The sequence below is a fragment of the Uloborus diversus genome, chromosome 5 (genome assembly GCF_026930045.1).
Source record: "Uloborus diversus isolate 005 chromosome 5, Udiv.v.3.1, whole genome shotgun sequence".
Classification (NCBI taxonomy): domain Eukaryota; kingdom Metazoa; phylum Arthropoda; class Arachnida; order Araneae; family Uloboridae; genus Uloborus; species Uloborus diversus.
Window position 1 is genome coordinate 170,649,233 of NC_072735.1, and position 15,557 is coordinate 170,664,789.

A 15,557-nucleotide genomic window follows, 5' to 3' on the forward strand; every position below is an offset into this window, starting at 1 on the left:
CATAACTCTATTTTTGATGTCATAAATAAATTAAGTAAACATAACAATTCCAAATTTAATTTTCAAACTAATGAATGCTAACTAAAATATCAACTGTTTTTTCTAACATGATAATATTAGAAAATTCTAAAAAAAAACATATAAATAGACCAATGTGCGTTGAAAACCGGTATAACAACTAAGTATAGAATGAAAATTATCAACTCAGTAGTATACATTTTAAAAAATAAATAAATATTTAAAAAATTGTACAAATTAAATCACCGGTAAATAAATTTTGAAGGGTTAGATGCAAAATTAAGATTAGTATCTAATCCTAAATTGAACGATTAGATGTAATATTATTTATTTCAATTTATCAAAAGATACGTAAATGAACCATTATAAATTCAAAACATTTTGCATCAGAAATTAAATTCATACTTTCAGAAAATATACAATAGAAAAGTTATTTTGAAACATATACTAGTTCATTTATTAACAAATATTTTTTTTGGAAAATTTTAAAATAAAAGTCATGGCATTTACAGTCAACCTTTCAATTATTTTATAACTTCTTATAATTGTGTATGCATTTTTATGACAATAGTGCCTAGCACCAAAAATCTTTTTATTTCTTTTAAACAAACGATAATTTTGATTTTTTCATCATACATTATGCATACAAAAAATACAAATATTACTGTACATATATGTACAAAATTTTTTGAAATTCATCTCAAACAAGATAAAAGCAAGTAAAATGTTTTTAAGAATTAACCTTATAAATAAGTCAAACAAATACAAAAAAAAAAAAAAAATCAATGCGAAAACTTAATAAATTGGAAAAGAGAAATATGATACGTTCAATTTTCAAAATTAAAAAAATAAAGAAACAAAATAAAGCCAACAACAATAAACTTTCAAAAAAAGTTTAAAAGCTAGCAGAATTGCTAATGAAACTTTATAAGATTTAGCGAGTTCTTTTTCTTCATTTTGATAAAAGTAAGAAACAATTTTTTAAATGATATACAGTAAAACCCCTCCTAACAAACTCCCCTCAAATGCAGACAATTTTTAATTCCCCGATTCCAAAGCAAATAACATTATTAAACCCCTGTCCAGCGGACACTCCTCTTTTGCGGACAAAAAAGTGTCCCGTTAGTGTCCACATTAGAGGGATTTTACTGTACATATACATTAGGGTGTGTCTTATAATGCACTTTTTAAAAAAGTTTTGAATTTCTTATGGGGCACCCCTTTAATTGCTTCCATTTGATGAAAAAATACACACATAAAAGTTTCATAGAATTTGAACATAATTTAAGGGGTGCTACCAGTGATTAAAATTACATTCATTTTGAAAAAAAAATGGTGTAAAAATTAGCTCTTGACATATTTTTAATCAACATGACATTTGGTTGGTTGGGTTTAACATAACACAAATACCTATTTCTTATATATACCAGAAAATAATAAGCATTTCATGGTTGTCATTTTATGTAATAATGTTAAAAAAGCGTTTGAAGGTTCGGTAATGCCATTCTTATCACAGGTTTACATTTTCGGTCTTTTACATTCAGCAATATTGTAATTTTTCTATTTGTTACTTCCATGTGACAATACAAACTTTTCACTGATTGCTACTTATTATCCAGACTAAATAAATAAATTTAAAAAAAATAAAAAGAGAGAAAGTTGACCAATTTTGCAGCAGTGGTAGCACCCTCTAAATATTATTCAATTTTTATTTTTAATATATGAGATTTTTTTTTTCATTCAAAGGAACAAAATGAGAAGGTGCCTCATAAAAAAATAACACCTTTAAAAATAAGACGCACCCTAATATACATGTTACATATATATATATTAGAAATTTCAAACTAATAATTTTATATTAATGAAAAATTGGATTTTATATTATTTTCTGATGAGAAATTCATTTTAAAACATTAGGGTTTTTTTTCCATAGGCACTGCCATACTAAGCAATCTTCCAAAGTTCATATATAGATTAGCATAAAACCAGATAGTAAAAAAACAGAAAACGTGAACCATCAATAAATATTAAAATATACTAAATATAAACTCTTATTTTGTGTAACTATTAAACTCTGCTTTTACGTATTGAAATTTCTTCAGCACAATTTTAGCATTCATGTAGCATGTTTTGGCACTATTCAATCAAATTTAAACTGATTTACGGTTTTTATTACTGATTAGGTATAGCATGGTATCAAAAAGGCTTGATACAATAGCAGTATGTGGTATTTTAAGGGAAGTGATTTTTAGATATTCACCCCTTAATCCAAAATACAATAGATTCAGGATACCCGAATCCATTTCAACTTGATCTCCACTTTGTCGAATCAAATTAACCTATGATCTAAATTAAAAATGGGGATTGGGCAGATTTGCATGATTAGATGTAGCCCGGGAATAAAGAATAATAGATACAATTTCATTTTAAAAATATATCTTTAACTGTTTCAAAAGTTTAACATCATATGGAACACGCTAAAATACTACATTAAAAAATGAAAGTTCATAAATACATTATCTTATGTAGAACTCCATTCTAACAATTCTGAACAACTAAATATTGTTTTTTTTCTTTAATTCTATCCCCCCCCCCTCCCTCCTATTCTCTTCATGTTTCATTTTTCTTCTTTTCCCAAACATTTTACTCTGTTTTTTGGTGTTTCAGATGATTGACGTTCTGTCAACTGAGTTCTATACTAACTGCAGCTGAACTCATTTTAAAACCAAAAATCACTTCTTAAAAATGGCACATATTAAAAAAGGCAACCAAGTAAAACATTTTCAAACTTCCTGCAAACCAATCCATAATTTCATCAGAAAATAATAAAATACACCAGTTTAAAACTGCTCCGATTATATTTTTCTGCACACTAAAGAAACTAAACCGAGTTAACATCATGAAGCAAAAGAAGTGTTGGGCAAATATCGGATAAAATAAATTAATTCAGCGAAGTTTAAATTTATATTATATTAAGCCGTAATTATGATTGGAAATAAAATAAATAAAACTTAATTCTGAATATTGAAGACTAATAACATAGGTATAGTTGTAATAACAAGGCTGGTTCATTATTCAACTTTTTTTCTTTTTGAAATTCAGTCAATAAAGTTCTGAATATTAAGACTCAGTCCATAATATCACTTATTTAAAATTGCTTTATAGCACTGCAATATGTGTATTATCAAAGCTTATTTTCAATTTACTAATTTAATCTTGACATAAAACATGCTTCAAATTCAAATTTTGAGTTTAATGGCTGTTAAACAAAATCTATCAAAACATTCTTTTAAAATATTAAAATACATAAAGATATCCATGTGTATGAAATTAAAAATGTTTGAAACTGCGCCTAAAAACTCAATGAAACGCAAAATTAATGAATCAAGGATGATACATTGCATGATATTTTGCATGCATTTTTAAAATGCTCCATATAGAGATACGCATGCAACAAGAACCATAAATTAACGTTGCACATGGCTTAATGTTTCAGTATGTAACAACACGATTGTTAATATAGGACCAGCCTTATTTGATACAAATCTGACAATGTCAGTCATTGTAAAAATGGATAAAAAAAATGTCTCCATTCTTTTCTCGTCTCGCCACAGTTTTACAATGAAAATTTATCGAAAGGCCACTTCCATGCACTCGAGATGACCATGTGTGGATCTATGACAATGCACCTACACACAGGAACTTGTTGTGGCATACTCACAGGCACATGGAGGTTATCCAACGGTTGTTTCGGAAATTAAAGACGATCCCTCGTTACGCGTGCAGCCCTCCGATCAGACGCCCGTCTCGTTCACGTGGGAAGGGATGTTCAGTCTCAATCCTTCGAACTCGGAGCAGCTGTCGTCTGCCACGCTGATCTTGCTGCCCAGGTTGTCTGCGTAGTCATCGCCGTAGCCATCGGGGTCGTAGTTGGGAAGCGCTAGTGGCACTTGAGAATCGGTGTGTTTCGGGCTGTGAGTCTCCATGCGATGCATCTGCAGTTTGGGTCCCCATTCTTCGGTAGGTTGAAGCAAAATTTTGATGCGCTATAAAAGACAAAAAGAAAATCTATATATATAAGAATGGACTTTGGTAAATTTGTTCCCTAAGATCTCAGAAACTACCCGGCAAATTTGGCTGAAACTTTCACCGTTTGTTCTTGTTGGTACTGGGGGGGTTTGTAGACCAGTTCGATAAAAATCCGATTGATAGTTCTTTCATTATTCTAATTTGTCCAAATTTTTGCATAAATGCCCCAATATGACGGTTAAAAAATAAGTGTATTTATTAAAATTATGTGTCCATCGAAAGCGCTTATTTTTCTGCTGAAGATGGCATCTGTTTGAAAGTTCTAAGTTGTATGAAAAACGAGTTATGGGCTTTTTTTGTTCCATGTTCGAAGGCTGTCCTCAACCCAATTCATTATTTAGTGTATCATCTCAACTCCTAGTCTTATATAAAAACTGAGCATATCTATGTATGTACCTATGTATCTATGTCTGAGTTACTTCTCCTGAACGCCAGTAAACTGACCATCAAACCAAGGTATCGATGGATTCATAATTTTCCTGTCTTTATGTTTGGCTACTTAACATAATCCTTCGATAATAACTAGTGGAGATATCATAGACTAATAATAAGAATAGACCGAGCTATGGCAACCCTTTTGCTGCTCATAAACCAAACCATGTGACTGGTGGATATCCTAGCAACAGCGGGCGTTGATCGTAGCAGACGATCAACAATAAATAAAATAAATTGAATGATGGAACACGGAAGAATGATCTTTTATGGAGTCCGATTTGTAAATTTGTTATTCTAAGTTGTAAAAATTTTGTTAATATAGTGAGTTTTTCGTTTAGATAGTACTGTTCATTTTCTTTATTCAATATCAATAACTCTCTAAGCAATTAAAGATGCAAGCGCCCAAAAAGAATCTGCAAAAGGTAAGATTTTTACCTACAATTTCAATTCAAGATACCGATTAGTACATTTTTGCCTTGACGCAAAACGTTTACGCCATTACATTTACGCCAACGCTGACGTAGCAGTTCCGAATGAAATAAAAGTTACTGAAAACTGTGATCAAAAACTAATTACTAATGTCAAAACAATGTATAACTAAAAGAAAAACAGTTCAATCACAGCACCTGGAAAAAAATTATAATGAAAACACATTACGTCTTAAAATACATGTTGAGTGCCAAACTATAGATAATGTTTCCATCTAGCAACCATGCTGCCAAAGTCTTCGCCAAGCCCTTCCACCAGTCACATGATACATCTATGAACCAATTTTCTTCATCAGCAAGAATGAGAAAGCTCGGTCTACTCTTATTATTAGTCTATGGGAGATATCAATTAAAAACTATTAATTATGACACTTAGATTTCGACATGTCCTATTTTTTGAAGGCTTTCCTCCATTCAAATTATTTTTCAGTGCTTCATCTCAACTTTCCGTAACAATGCTTTTCTTGAAGTTTGTTGATGAAGAAAACCATTGAGAAGAAAGATCTGTTGCCATTATTTGTCTCGAATATGAACAATTAAAATTATGGGTTCTGTTTTGAAGCATTTCCTGTAAACAAAAGATTTGAAACGTTTCCTTTTTGGTTATTTTTCCGGAATCTGCAGCAAAATTTTACTGATTTTTTTTTCTGGTTCAAGCGTGATTGTTGAACCTACGTCATTTGACATAACATTTATTTTCAAGGCAGACCGTGCAAAGCCGGGCAACGCAGCTAGTAGAAACATGAAAATCTGAAATCTAGGGTTGCAGCCTATAAGTTATACTACAAATTGTATGCTTGTCTAAATTTTTATTTCATATCACTACATAAAAGCTTTTTGCATTTACAATGTTAGTGTATTGCATACCAAACAAAATAAACATTTACTAAATAAACTTTTACTGAATAAATTTTTCTCATAGAGTATTTGTATTTTAATTTAAAAGCACAAGATTTACATTCAAAAATTAAGAATGAAATATAGCATATTTAGGAGCATGGACACAAATTTGAGCTTTGCGTTTCTTAGTTATGCATTGTAATGTTAAATCTTGTTGAATACCTCAGGGGGTTTTCAACTCCTTAACTTTGATCTCATTGTTTCACTAAGTTCTAAGTACTGCATTATAAGATTGTTTACAATTTTGTAATACACTTAAAATGTTTGTCAGATTTTCAGATGGAGATTCTCTTTAAAAGCGAGTTTCGAAGGTTGGTTTAAAAGAAATTTTTGGTGATATCATTTCCATTAATGACTAGATGTTATAACTGGTAAGAAAATGGCAAACGAATTCAATCTACTACACTATCACACATTAAGTACAGGAGTAGGAACGGAACTACATAAAAGAAAATGAATATCTATTTTTCCCCCCTAAATATTGTGTCCATTTTTTTCAAAATTAAGATTCAAGCTTCATCTTACTCTGTCTTTAATACTCTATCTAGAGGTATACAGCACAATGAGTTTAATAAACAATTTTCGTTTTATAAACCCATAAATGACAATCTAGCAATGCAAATCATAATAAAACAAAAACTTTAAGCTCATCTTCTGGCTAATTCTGTTTTTATGACTTAGCGCCCTTTACCTACGAGGTTGTATAAATTACATTGTTTGCAACACATTTTCTAAAATGAGGCAAGGACAGACTACAATTAAGAATCAGACTAAAAATTTGCATAAAAGATGCAAATGTATGTTGAGATTTGTAATGTATTCTTTCAAGTAAATAAATAATAAGAAAATTATTTAATTATCTATTAAAAAGAAACATAAAATTAGAATAAGTATTTCTTGATTCAAAACTAGATATTCAGAATCTTAATTGTAGCCAACATGTGATTGGTTAAGAGCTGGAAGCTAATTTACATACATGATGTCAATGGACAAATCAGGTGTTGTCTGTACATGTAACTGCAGTTACAACTGCTGGTTTAAAGCTACATTTTTATTTGTTTACTACTGTGTGTTCATTGTTATATCTTGCAAGAAGCAAGTTGTGTTTTATGTTGAGTAAAAAGGTTTTTACTGAAAGTTTTTCACTCTGCTGCTTTTAAGCAGATAAGTCAATTTATTTTTATATCAAGATTGAAGATGCTAGATATAATATCAAAACAGACATAAATGTGAACTGTTACCTGACAGATAGGACCTTTAGCTTGGCAGATCTTGATCACAACCACAATAGGAATCGCACTGACCGAGGTCAAGGAGAAGAGCCATCCGACATAGGTGGCCCAAGCAGGGTATTCGTAGTCCGCATACTTATTGGGTTTCAAGTCCATGCAAGAAAATATCAAAATGAACTAGAAAAAAGAAACAAACATGCATCAGTCTCATAGATGGAAATAGAGGCAAACATTGAATGACTATAGATTATTAAATGTTTTGTTGAATATTTGGTCCAATTATGCACTGAAGAGCATTTCCTGCCCTTCTTTATCAGGGTAACATTTAAATATTTATCTGGGGTGCAATAAGACTATTTTTTCAGCAAAAATAATACAAACATTTACAAAATAAGTCTGAGAAACAGGCTTTAACATTTTAATAAAATATAAATAATTTCCGACTTGGTGCACATTAATTTAGAAAGCAATAAAACTGTTGTCTAATTTTGGACAGCTTTAAAAAATAGCTGAATGGTACAGTATAACAATGAAAAGTATTATTCATCATACAATCAACTAACACAAACTCTTATAATCTGTTACCAAGTGTTGAATAAAGTTTAGAACTTTTTGGAGTTTAAGTCCATGATTTGCGGGTATAACTCATAATGTTACGTAACATTTTGAAAAGATAATTACTAATAGGAATAAATAATATTAAATTACAGGTCTGTTTTAATTTTATATGGAAGCTAAAATTTTGAAAAAATTTTTGCTTTTTAATAAATATAAATATACATGGTTTGCTTCATAATCTTTAAAATGAGCAAGAAAAAAAATAGTCACCGAAATCAGAATTGGGACAACAAATCGCCACATAATCCTCCAATACTGATAATGAAATGGAAAATGTCCCATCATTACTTTGATGTCATTCAAAAACCGTTCAGCTCCTAAAAAAAAGAAGTGTTAAGAAAATCAAATTAGAGTTCGAAAATCAAAGTTATTACAAGCATGCAATGACTTGTACAGTTTTGTAATTACCAATAGCTTATAGACTAGAAGTGCTATTCTAGATTAAAATAGAAATGGAACAAAAGAAGACACAATTTATCATGTAACAAAGACAAATTAAAACTTAATACTAAAACTAATAACCAAACAATTTCAAGAAAAAGTAGTTTAATTATTTTTTTATAAAAAACTGATGAAAACATTGAAATTAATATCAATATTAATATTTTGAATTTTTTAAACATGAGATAACTTAAAACTTCAGGTCTGGTAATGTTTTCTTTAGGAAACATTAATAATGTGCTTTAAAATATGTTTAATGATTACACACAAGTAAAATTTTAAGATTAACAATTTACAATGTTTTTTTTGTAAAATATGCTTATAAACCAAAATGATAATTTCTGTGAATAAACCAAAGACAAATTCTACATTGCTTGGCAGAAAATTCTATATATGTTTAATAGTTGCAAGGAACCTCACAACATCAAATTATGTTAAAGTTCAAGTAATTTTCAAGGAAAATATTCATTATTAAATGCATTCTTTATCATCTTGTTCCCCCCCCCCCCATCTTTATGATACAGAAGAAAAAAAAAGATACAAATGAATATGAATACATTTGCAAGCAAGTACACAAACAGCTTTTTACAGCTGTTCAGTATTTCTTTTCAATTCTGCCTGAGCTCTGGATATGGAGCAATTATTTGTAGCTTTATGAGTACATGTGTTAATGATAAATTAATTCAAAAGCTAATGAAATATACTTACCATAGATCCACCCAATGACAATGACTTCAACCAATCCTATGATAAGAGCGGAAAAACTGGCACAATAATTATCCATCAACTGCAAAACGTACATTCCACCCTAAAAAATAAAATTTTCTATCTAAATGACTCGGCATATGATGGAACAATTATGCAATATTGTTATTTAGGGTAAAGAAGATTAGGTATGTTGTTATGAGAGTTGGTTCCTTTCAAGTCCAAAATGGGCATTTAACTGGAGTAATGCATCATTAAATGCAAAATAAATGTCAAATGCATGAGTTTCCATTTTCAAAATAGAAGTATTTTGACATTTCAATAAATTTAGAATTTAAGTAAATGTTGTTAGAAGTAGCAAGGACCATAAGAACCATTGGGGGGGGGGGATAGAAATATTTTTAAATAAGTCAAATTTTCTTTAGGGTACAGCAAACCAGAAAAAGATTACTTCAGCTAAAAAAACAAAATTTCCATCACACATCAAATTAAACCAAAACAACCCTTTTTTATTCGAAATTATGAATAAAGAAAAACAAGCTACTCAAAATAGATATTTTTATGAGATGGTTCAAGACAAATTTTCACGTTCAGGACATTTCATTCACAAGTGCATTGAATGCTAAAAAAGTTCAAATTATATGTGCTTATTAATTATGATAATAAAACAATTTTACTGTGTGCAAAAATCCATATAAATAAAACAGAGAATATATTTATATGTGTGTGTGTGTATGTTCCCACAATAAAAATCCACGGTTTTCGTCGGATCTCCACCAAATTTCGCAGGCAGGTCCTTGGGCACCCGAGAAGAACGTAGGGGGTGGGGGGTTCAATCGCCAAAAAAGAACCGAACGGTTTGAATTTCAATTTTAGGACCCGAAAATGGCTCTTTCACTCCAAATAATTATCCCAATTCTTTGATTCAGATCCCATTTGAAAGCTCGCGAAAAAATTCCATACGGTCAGCCACATCTTTCAAATTTCAAAAGAAAAAGGCTGTAAAATACAAATACAAAAGTGACGACCAGCAACAGGCTCTGGGCCCAGCTAGACTGGTCCTAGTCAATTTACAAACCCCAGTGAAGATCAATGGCCCTCTTAAAACTGTCTACTCCTTTGCTCATTACCACCTCTTCCGGTAAGCTGTTCCAAGGTTCCACTACCCTGCTAAAATAATAATTTTTCCTAATATCCATGTTAGCCTGAGATTTAGATAGCTTAAAACAATGACCCCTTGTCCTGTTTTCAGTGCTAAACTTTAGCCCTGTAACATCTCTCGTTTAAAAATAAATTTAAACAGCTGAATCATGTCCCCTCGGTCTCTTCTTTGCTCAAGACTGTACATTTTAAGCCTTCTAAGCCTGGAATCATAATCTAAGTGGGAAAGTCCACTTATTAGCCTTGTAGCCCGCCTTTGAACCCTTTCCAATACATTAATGTCTTTCTTAAGATAAGGAGACCAAAACTGAACAGCATACTCCAAATGGGGCCTTACCAAACTTCTATATAAGGGCAGAAGAACTTCTTTAGATTTGTTTCACCGGGAAAAAGATTTAAAGCACTTTTAAGCCTAATGGAACACCATTTTCATATCGACAAATTATCTTGCACAATCTCAAATTAGCGAGAATTAAACCATTCAGAAGGTTGCCCCTTTTTTTCTCGACAATGACTAAATAAAATATTGTTAGGTTTTGAGGTAAAAATTTCCCATTTTAGTTACTATTTGGCGATTTATAGTCTTTTTTTTAAGGATTTTAATCGCATTTATGGAGGGCTGCGTTTAACTTATTCGGGAATTTTTTTACTTGACGTTTTCTTTCTTTGAAAATGATTATTTTGACGGGAAATTTTAGATTTCTTTTTCCTTCTAATTGAAGCCTGATTGCAGTGTTGCCAGATGGTCAAATCCAGATTTCCCCAATTTCCTTCCAATTTTTCCCCAAAAAGTGATGTTTTCTACCAAAATTCCCCAAGTTAAAAAAATATTTTTCCACTAATATTTTCAGAAAATGAATCAACTTCCTCTAATATTTTTGTCTCTTGAAAATTTTTTTTTTCCCCAAGTAGCCAAATTTTCTTAGAATATTCCCCAACTTTTTTTTTCTTCCCATTTTCGCTTTTTTTTTGTCTTCTTTATCAATATCTTCTTTATCTGTACTAAAAATAAAGCTGAAAGTCTCTCTGTCTGGATATCTCTCTGTCTGTTCGGATCTCTGTTACGCACATAGCACCTAGACCGTTCTGCCAATTTTCATGAAATTTGGCAAAGAGTTAGTTTGTGGCATGGGGTTGTGCACCTTTAAGCGATTTTTCGAAAATCCGATTTTGTTCTTTCTCTATTCCAATTTTAAGAACATTTTCCCGAACAAAATTATTATAAGATGGATGAGTAAATTACCAAGTTATCGTAACGTGGAACCGTAACGTGGGCAAGTCAATTGGCGAGAAATTCATCACGCATTATTTGTAAATATACAGGGGAACCAAAAGACCTTTTAATTTTCTACTACGGGCAAAGCCATGCGGATGCCACTAGTCATAAATACAAGCGCCTGACCGAAAGTTAAGAAATAGCCAAATGTTTTTTTTTTTCTACTTGCATTTACTACTCTGCTTTTGTATGTACATTTAAACTATGATTTTTGTATATATTTATCCAAGAACATCCTACATCACACTTATTTTTACCCGTTTCACGTATTAACTAGTTACTCACGCAGAACATTAATGCAAATTCCGTAGCATAATATTCCACACAATGCGAAATGCGAATTCCATAAAGTTCAGTAAAGCTAAACCAACGCTGCTTGATACAAACAATGTAACTATTACTTCTTGACGCAAATCTAAATACGAAAAAAACTTTTTTCCTTGAGGTTTTTTCCCCCAGGTTTTCCCCAAGAAAAATTTTTTTCCCCAAAGAATTCCCCTCAAAACCCATTTCCCCATAATTTCCCCAGAAAGCACCAGATTTCCCCAAAATGGGGAAATTTCCTCCAATCTGGCAACACTGCCTGATTGTTAAACATGCATCACTTGACATAACTTTTTTTTAGAGGTAGACCGTGCAAAGTCGGGCAATGCAGCTAGTAAAATAAATAAATCTCACTAACCTTAGTGCAGATCAACAGTCCAGCCAAATACATAACAACACAAACAGCTAAAAGAACATATGCCTTGCAACGTCTCAAACGCTCTGGGAAAGTATCAACGATGGTAGTGGTTACGGTTTCAATGAGTGTAAACTAGAAAAAAAAAAGTTATAAACAATCATTCATAATCTGTTCTGACGTAGAAAAAATACTTTCTCTCATTCACCAAAATATTTACCTGAGTTCCTAAACCAAGAGTCAATAACATAAAGAAAAAGAGAAAAGCCCACAAAGGCGAAACTGGCAGCCTTGCAACAGCTTCAGGGTAAGCAATAAAAGCCAAACCAGGTCCTGCAATTTAAGCAGATTTGTAGGTGAGAACTGAAAAGCATCCAAAGTTGCTACCACATTAAAAGAAAAGATTTTCGAAACTTTTCATTCAATCAACTGTTTCTCTGCACAACTAGTTTCTCTATAGTATCGTGAAATGGTTACGATTTTGTTAATGAAGCAATCTGAATGAAAGGACAGAAAATAGAAGAGCAAATCAAAAAGTGTTTGCGCCTTTTTTTATAGCCAAAATACGGCTGTGAATACAAAGCAAACATATACATTACCAGCAGTGAACGTTCAATCAACAGTACCAGCCATATCAGCCTTGGAGAATCTGAAACACCCACCTAAACAGTCCAGACCTTGCACCTAGTGATTTTTACGTTTTTGGTCAACTGAAGTAGTTTCTGGCAGGAAAAAGGCTCACATGTGACGAAGAAGCCAAGAAAGCTGTCCGATGGTGGTTCCACAGGCAGCTGGAAGAATTCTACCACAGGGGGATGTCTAATTTAGTGCTGGGATGGGACAAATGTCTGAACTGGTGTAGTGAATATATGGAAATAATGTAAGGTACATAGTACACTACATATTTTTGTAAATACTTGTATGTACCTGTTTTTGGCAAATTAAAAATAGGTGCAAAGACTCTGATTTGTCCTCATATTTGTTCATGTATAAATCTTTTAGGATCATACTCATAAATTGATCGTATAATAAATTTAAATTGCATTTTTATAATTAGAAATTTAACGCTGAAACAGTTAATTGAATGAAAAGTTTCAGTGTATGAAAGAAGCTTAGGTGTAATACACAATACATTCCTATGCGTTACAGGAACCATAGATATGATAACTTGTATATCAAAATGGCTGCAAAAAGTAATACTTTTAATGTTGGGGAAAAGAAAATAAATTTATATTTTCCTTCACCCAACTTTTTCAATTTACATTTTATCCATTTACATACATAACCACATAATTAAAAATATAAAAGTAAAATAAAGAATAACAAATTGAATATGCACAGATATAAATAAAGTCAAAGTTTATTTGAAAATAAAGAAAAAAAAATTGAAACATACCTTCAGCTGCAACTTTCTGCACAGGCACTCCCATCTCATGGGCCATGAAGCCAACAATACTAAAAATCACAAATCCAGCAAAGAAGCTGGTGGCACTATTTCCAAAAGTGATGAAAAGGGAGTCTCTGAAATAAAGTAATATCAAATTTAATGTTACCTGTTGATATTTTATTCCTTCTGTTTATATATTTTTTACAGTCAGAAGGCACTTTCAATTTGGCTCATCAAATTTTAAATATAAATACATGATGAAACTTACTTGAAGCAATTGTTGTGGAAACGGTTGTAACTGGCAAGGGTAATTAATCCTCCCCAACATGGCGACAGAGAGAAAAATATCTGCATGGCTGCATCTCCCCAGACCTAAAAAATGTTGAGTTGGTGAGACACTGCATCGTTCTGCAACATTTCTGAGACACTCCAGTAAAAATATAATAAAAACATACTCTTGCTTCCAATAGTCTTCCCCATTCAGGAGTGAGATAAAACATGATCCCATCATATGACCCTTCCAAGGTGGTTCCTCGAATCAATAAAATGATGAGCACAAGATAGGGAAACAGGGCCGTGAAGTACACCACCTAAAATGGTAAAGCCTCAATATAGTAAATGCATAGCCCAGTATAAATAAATAGTTTTTTTTTTTTTTCCATATTATGGTCACAAATAGTCTTACAGGTGACCAGAGTTTGCTTCTCTGTAAAGAAAAAAAAAATCTTTTTTTTTTAATAAGAATTATTTGAAGCAAACAACTCTCTATCACTTTTCACATTGAAACTAGACCTGAAACATAATTATATAAGATTATCTTTGGGTGATACTGCTTCTAAAATTCTTGCATGTTAGGAAAAAATTATGTACAGCTAAAAATGTAGATGTTGATTTTAAAAAAAAATGTGCTAAAAATAATCCAAATTTGCAGATGATGTCTGAAGAGACATTTATAATCAGTGCTGAATCCTCGACTTTTCTGAGTTAGGATAAATCGTGAAATTGATGCTCTTACCCGATCTGGCAGTGTGTAAGGAATAGCAATCCTTCTTCTTAGTCTATTTTTGGTTAATAATGATACGTATAAATGGTAATTATGCAACTTAATACTTTTACAGAATATAAAAATTTAATACTTCAATAGCTGGCAAACACGATTAGCGAAACAATAGACAGCTGGAATGTGGCCATAATGGTCCTCACAAAATATGGATAATGGCCAGGCTGGCAAATATAATTATAGACAAAAAGTAGGTCTTAACATTTCCAAGTTCTTTTTTTTTTTGATTGATTGATCAATTGATTTTGATTTATTGGCATTAAAGGTCCTCTCCCACAACAAGCTTAGAGAAGTTTGGTGACATCATGTAATACATTGAATCATTTTTTGCCTCTCTTTTTCATGGAGGAAAACTGATAGTATGAACCATTAGTATAGTGAATTAGTATAATGATAGAATAGTGAAAACATTGAAAGTTGAGTGAATCTTACCACATATCCAAGTTTACATTAGCTGCTAAAGAATATAACAATCTAGCAAACAATGGAAGTGCAATTATCATGAGAGAATGGCAATGTATTATTTTTAAACAATATTTTGAAATTTATTTTGAAATTCATGTATAATTTAAATTGGGGAATAGTTTCATACTGTGCACTTACTTTTCCCATGCTCTTGACTCCTTTCCAAAGGCAGAGAAAGACAATTGCCCAGCATGCCAATAAGCACAGGGCCAGTTGCCATCTCACGCCACTTAAATCGTGCAAAACCGTCAGTTATATCCAACACAAAATTGCTGAAAATAAAGAAACACTATTACCATCTAAAATGAACATTATAAATTTGTTTTAACACAGCTAATTGAACCAAACTAGCTAACAACATGTCATACAAAGAATACTCCAATATTTTAACAATTAAAAAAATATTTTTTTTAATACAAACGTTTTTCTTAGAATTTTGGTTAAAAAAAATGTACTCTAATGACTCCTAAGTAACAGAAAAAAAATAAACCAACAAAAGCACAACGGATTTCATTGTATTTAAAAATAAAAATAAAAGCAATAAGAGCAAATATCAGTGTAGGTTAGAAGTGCAAAAATAAAGATGACATTACTTTGCAGCAA

At 31.5% G+C, this 15,557-nt stretch overlaps 1 pseudogene; it reads right to left on the reverse strand.

The window, feature by feature from the left end:
* Positions 1-2,712: 2,712 nt before the first annotated feature.
* Positions 2,713-15,557, reverse strand: part of LOC129222581 (sodium- and chloride-dependent glycine transporter 1-like) — a 48,523-nt pseudogene continuing 35,678 nt past the window's right edge.